The following is a 6,138-nucleotide window of genomic DNA, read 5'->3' as shown; positions in this document are numbered from 1 at the left end:
GCAAAAAGAAGCCAGGGACAGTGCTCAGGCCCTGAATCCAAGGCCCAGGACTGGCCAAAAAAAAAAAAAAAAATTAAAAAAAAAAAAGAACTGTGCCTGGAAATACTTGTCCCTTTTGGACTGTTAATCATAGGAGAGTTTTGGGGCTGGGAATATGGCCTAGTGGCAAGAGTGCTTGCCTCCTACACATGAAGCTCTCGGTTTGATTCCCCAGCACCACATATATGGAAAACGGCCAGAAGGGGCGCTGTGGCTCAGGTGGCAGAGTGCTAGCCTTGAGCGGGAAGAAGCCAGGGACGGTGGTGCTCAGGCCCTGAGTCCAAGGCCCAGGACTGGCCAAAAAAAAAAAAAAAAAGGAGAGTTTTGTGATAACTTAATGAAAAGATAAATGTAGCACATTACTATGGGCACATAAATAAACACTTGATGAATGTTAGTATACTTAAGATCAATGGTAAATTTGTAATCTTCTGAAATGCCATGGAGGGGGGTGTATTTTTGCCAAATTGCTTGGATCATGGCTTTGCTCATATGTGTGTTGGTTGCGGTGGGCCATCTGTTTCAGCTTCTCATGTCAGTTTGTCTTTTCCCTATTTTGGCTCAGTCATTCCAATCTGCCTCAGATGGGGAAGTGTTTGGAGTGTCCTGCCTCATTCTTAGTTGTGGGTCCCTGGCCTGGGTGGGAGATCTTGCCTTCCCTACCTGACACCATGCCTCTGCCTTCCCTTTCAGCACTCAGAAGGCAGCTGACGACCTTCCTCCCTTCCCTCCAAACCCTCCTGTGACGTCCCTTTACCCAAGAGGATGAAGTCATTCCCAGCCTGCAAGGCCTGAAGGGCAGCTACCTGCTGGCACTTTTTCTTTCTAGCTCACACCCAGTCTTGAGTCTCCTTCCTTGAGAGCCTCACCCACAGTTTTCTGGGGGTTCTGAGTGCACATCTCCCCAATCTGCAGGAAATCCCATGTTCTCATTGAACCTGAGTGAGGACCACTCTCCCCTGTCTTCATTCACTCTCTTGCCTGGTAATGTAGAGCTTGCCTTGTGCCTGGGTACTGTTCTAAGAACTTGGTTTCCCTTATTTAATGATCTCCCTTTCCTCTTATTTAAATTCTGGTTTTACTAAGGCTTGAAATCAGGGCCTTGTTCTTGCTTGCTTGGATGGTGCTCTACCACTTGAATCTTGCCTCCAGCTCATCCTCTTCAGACCATGATCTTCTGGACCTCAGTCTCCTGAGTTGCTAGGATTACAGGTATGAGCCACCAGCACCTGGCTAGCAAGCATCCTTTAATCTGTATCATCTGTTCTCCTAAATATGCTCACCTGCCTACTCTGTGAGGATCAGTAGCAGTTCCAGAGTTTTCTACCTGATAGGGCTTAGTGGCTTTAATCCCTGGGACTTATCAGAATGCAGTTGCATAGCAGGTGTCCTGTTTGTACTGAGGATGCCAGCTTATTGGGGAAAGCCCTTCTGGAGGTTTTGAGGGGGTAGCACCTGGCCTGAAGCCATCTCTTGGCAAAGCTGCCACAAAGCATCTAGGCAGAACAAAATTAAGAGGAGAAAGGAAAAGAGAACAGGGGCTGACTTCTTCTTTCTTTCTTTTTTTTTTTTTTTGCCAGTCCTGGGCCTTGGACTCAGGGCCTGAGCACTGTCCCTGGCTTCCTTTTGCTCAAGGCTAGCACTCTGCCACTTGAGCCACAGTGCCACTTCTGGCCGTTTTCCATATACGTGGTACTGGGGAATTGAACCCGGAGCTTCATGTATATGAGGCAAGCTCTTTTGACACTAGGCCATATTCCCAGCCCAGGGGGCTGACTTCTTAAACTCTGACGCAAGGGGCCTCATGGGTTTCCATCATTCTGAATTGTGAGAGGCAAAAGTGTGGCTATTGTACTTCGAGAATAGGGTCAAAGGTAGGATGACCAGACAGTTTACTATCCAGTTTGAGAAAGGGTTGAATATCAATAATTATGCTAGAAAAAGGAGTCAACTGTGGCTGTCCCATGTACACTGGAAGGAAGTAGGATGTCTCTCTGCACTGGTTATCTGTTGCTACATGATTTGTTCATCATTCTAGCCTCTAGTGGCTCACACAATGGCTTGTGTCTTTTTGAATCCTCATTGGGCATCGGGGGAAGGTTGGCTGGAAGGTTGTGACCTGGTGTCTTCGGCTGCTGTGGTTAGATGTAGGGGCAGCTGGAGTAGCAGGCTGGACCTTCTTTGTCCCTTTAGTCCTAGGGTCTGTATGGAGAGTCCACTTGGGAGCGTGGGCTTCCTTACCCCGTGGCGGCCTTGGGGCCTTCAGCCTGCTCTCAGGGGTGCCGAGGACCCCAGAGCAAGTGTGGTGGTGGTGGAGCTGGAGGCTGCATGACCTCCATGGTCCTGCCTCAGCAGTCACACAGCCCAGCTCCTGTTCCCGTGACTCGTTACAGGTCACAAGGGAGCGGAGACTTGCGGTCTTGCTGGGTAAGACAAGGGTTCTGAGCTTGCAAAGTGAGAGAGAGAGAGAGAGAGAGAGAGAGAGAGAGAGAGAGGAGAGAGAGAGAGAGAGATCCTTCCTTCTGGGGTCACCATAGAGGCATAAAACCTGGCCTTTTTCTAAGAGTCACTAGGTTAGTTGTCTGCATATGTGACTAAAGGGTTTGAGATGTGCCAGGCACCAGGAGGCATTTCTGGAGAGTCTGGCTGCTGCAGGAGGCCAGGAGTGGGATCAGAGTTTGTCCTGGGAAAGCTGGCCCTGTCCTTGTACCCTCTTTGGAGACAGCAAATAGAGATGTCCTTCAGTAGAGGGAAGGTAGGAGGGGACGGTCACAGAGTCAGGGCTGCCATTGGCCAGCAAATTGCTGTTCCCCCAGAAGAGGGCGGCATGCTGCTCCGGGTACAATTATATCCTCAAAGTGGTTACTTCCTCTTCTTTCCTCCCAGCAGCCCTGTTAGTCTCTGGAGTCTCCTGGAACTTTGAGGAGCCTGGACTGGCCAGGCTGCTGGTATCTGGGCCGGCCCCTGGCAGAAATGCTCACGCTCCTCGTTAGTGAATGGATCTTGTGATGACATGTCTGTGTTGAAGCTTGCTTGAAGGCTGTGTCGTGCTTGTATGCCCGCAGATCCACAAGTACTGTGGTGGAGCTGCCAATGTCTGAAAGAATGAGGGATGGGGGTGGGGGCTGGGTGGCCAGCTCAGCTCCCAGTGACCTGCTGCTCTTGGGTGCTTCAAAGAACCCCCGTAGGGTTTACCACCCATTTTACTCATGAAAGAAATGGTTGCTCCAATAGGCATGTCTTGCCCAAGGCCAGCCAGCTGATTGAGTAAACGTGGAAGGAAGGCCCAGTGTAGCTTCCTCACTGTAAGTTCTAGTCCCCCTCCCCCTCCCCTGTGAAAACCCAGAGTCTTTCACAGGCTGGGACAAGCATTTGACTGTTGTGATATGGGTGTCCAGTCTTCACTTGACCCTACTCACAGAAAATACACATATGATTTGCTCCAGGAAAGACCTAGGGTTGTGGAGAAATATCCCTAGGCTCACAGGCATGAGACTCACTGAAAACCCTTTAACAATCCAAATAATTCCCAGTTATAAAACACCCTGGGTGTTTTATGATGCTGGGTATTGGTGGCTCATACTTGCAATTCTGAGATCCGAAGAACGTGGTTCAAGGCAGGGAAGTCTGTGAGACTCTTATTTCCAATTAACTACCCAAAAGTCAGAAGTGGAGCTGTGGCTCAGGTGGTGGAATGCTAGCTTTGAATGAAAAAGCCCCATAGCCAGGCTCTGAGTTCAAATCCCAGAGCTGGCACCGAAAAACCGGTACTGAGCTGCCGTGGATTCCGATGCGAAGCTCTCCTGGCTCAGTGAGCGGGAGAGCATCCCTTCCCCCTTAGGATGAGTTTGACTGGGGGCCAGGGGATGTGGTACCCAGGGCAGATTCTTCTCAGAACTACAACACTTGACCACCAATTCACCCCGACTCCCATGAACCCCGCTACCCCAGCAAACTTGTAAAAATAGAGAATCTGGAAGGATTAACCGCCGCCCCCCCCGCCCCCAGTCCCCCAAAGAACGGAAGGCTTGCTGTACGTTCCAGTGGCCGGCACTGAGAGTTATTTTTTCTTTCAGCTGGATGTACACTCACCCATCACAGGACCGTTCTCAGAATAGAGAGGCACCTGTTGACTCCTCCACCCCACTTCCTGCCTCGCTCCCGCAGGCATCTCTCCAAGTGCTGAGCCATCGGCTTCTTGGCTGGGCCCGAGATATATCAGGATCTGCAGCCGCAGCCACGGGAGACAAAATAGATTTCCATTTCCTTCGGAGCCATTTAGCCCGTTCATAGTGTTTGATGGCTTCAACGGGACGGGCAGTCACCCGGTCTCCTGGGACTCCTCCCCTCTGCCCTCTGTTTGCTTCTGTGGGAGGCTGGGGTGCGGAGTCTGGGGGGGCCAAGGTAAACTCTCGATTTTTGGCTTCATCCGCCTGTGGCACGGAGGGCCGGGAGGGGCCCATTCGGAACCTCAGGCTCACTTTCTGCAGCGCAGCGTCGCTCTGTCACTGTTCCGGCCATTTTTCTCATTGGGACCAAATGACAGCCAGGTCACATTTCAGGGGGTCTCAGGGGGGTAGTGCCAGCAGATCTGTGTGTGGTCAAACCACTTGGCTTTGAATCCACCTTTGCCACTGGCTGTGTGAGTGGCAAGTCAGTGACCCACCGAAGCCTGGCTTGCTTGTGTGTAATGGGAGGTGGAGCGTGTGTCACTCGGGAGGGGGTGAGGACAGTATCCGGGCTGAGCTGCAGCGCTCCGTACAGGGTCTGCCAAGCGGGGCCGGCGCCGTGTGAGATCAAGCCTGAGGCAGCAGCCTGACTGCAGCAAGGTGGTGCAGTCAGCTCATCTTAGCTACTCCAGAGGCTGAGCTCTGAGGATCGCAGTTCAAAGCCAGCCTGGGACGGAAAGTCCCTGAGGCCTTTATCTCCAGTGAACCACCACAAAGCCAGAAATGGAGCTTGGCTCAAGTGGTAGAGCACTAGCCTTGAGCAAAACAGCTTGGGGACAGCGCCTGGGCCTTGAGTTCAAGCCCTGGTACAGGCGTGTGTGTGTGTGTGTGTGTGTGTGTGTGTGTGTGTGTGTGTGTGTGTGTGTGTGCTGTAGTCACTTGTGAGGACTCAGGCACTGGAGACCCAATTATGCATTGAGCAATCCCAAATCTTGTGGCTCATCCAGGAGCCTCAATGCCAGTGGGTACTTGGTGAAATAGATTTGGAGTTTATCTTTACATAGCCTGTGTCCTACACAAATCCAGATTTGGGGCTTTTCTTAAATGTAGTCGCTTCTTGTCACCGTGCCTTGCTGCAGGATAGCAAGAAGCTGGAACTAAACAGGAGCTAACCCCTTGGCCAGGGGCGTCCAACATTGCCCCAGCCCCCCCTCCCCCCCATACTCCCTACAACCTCACGCACAACCTCCTCCTTCACATTCGTGTGTGCTTGCCCACTGGCCCCTGGGGGTTTTGCGGATACATTTCCATGCCACACAGCGGGTGCTGGGAGAGCACCCTAAGGGGGTAGTGATGCAGCCTGGGCGGTCAGGAGAAGCTTCCCAAGGGAGCCACGTCACAGCTGCTTCTCCACAAAACCTGCCGGCGCTGCTCACCACCCTCGTCTTTATGGCTCAAGGACACGAAGTCAGAGCTGGCAGGGATCTCCGCCGCCAAGCACCCAAGGCCCAGCGGTTTGTCTGAGGTCACCCGGCCTGCTGAGGGCAGCAGTGCTGGCCTGTGTCATGGACCACAGCGGTTCTGGGGCTCCTCTCTCCCACCCCTGCGTTCCTTGGAGGTCAGAAGGAGTTGGCTTTTGAGGAGGCTTGCATTTGAGTCCAGCCTCTGCCACCTCAAAGCAGTCACTTCACCCCCTTCCCTCCCACCCCTCCCCTCAAGTCTGTTTCCTCATCTGTCAGGCAGGACCAAGGATTTTGGGGGATGTTCTGAGGGCCAAAGTTTGGTTGTCACTTTTTTTTTTTTTGCCAGTCCTGGGCCTTGAACTCAGGGCCTGAGCACTGTCCCTGGCTTCCTTTTGCTCAAGGCTAGCACTCTGCCACTTGAGCCACAGCACCACTTCTGGCCATTTTCTATATATGTGGTGCTGAGG

The sequence above is a fragment of the Perognathus longimembris genome, chromosome 1, assembly GCF_023159225.1.
Source record: "Perognathus longimembris pacificus isolate PPM17 chromosome 1, ASM2315922v1, whole genome shotgun sequence".
Taxonomy (NCBI): domain Eukaryota; kingdom Metazoa; phylum Chordata; class Mammalia; order Rodentia; family Heteromyidae; genus Perognathus; species Perognathus longimembris.
Note: the sequence above shows the minus strand (reverse complement) of the source record.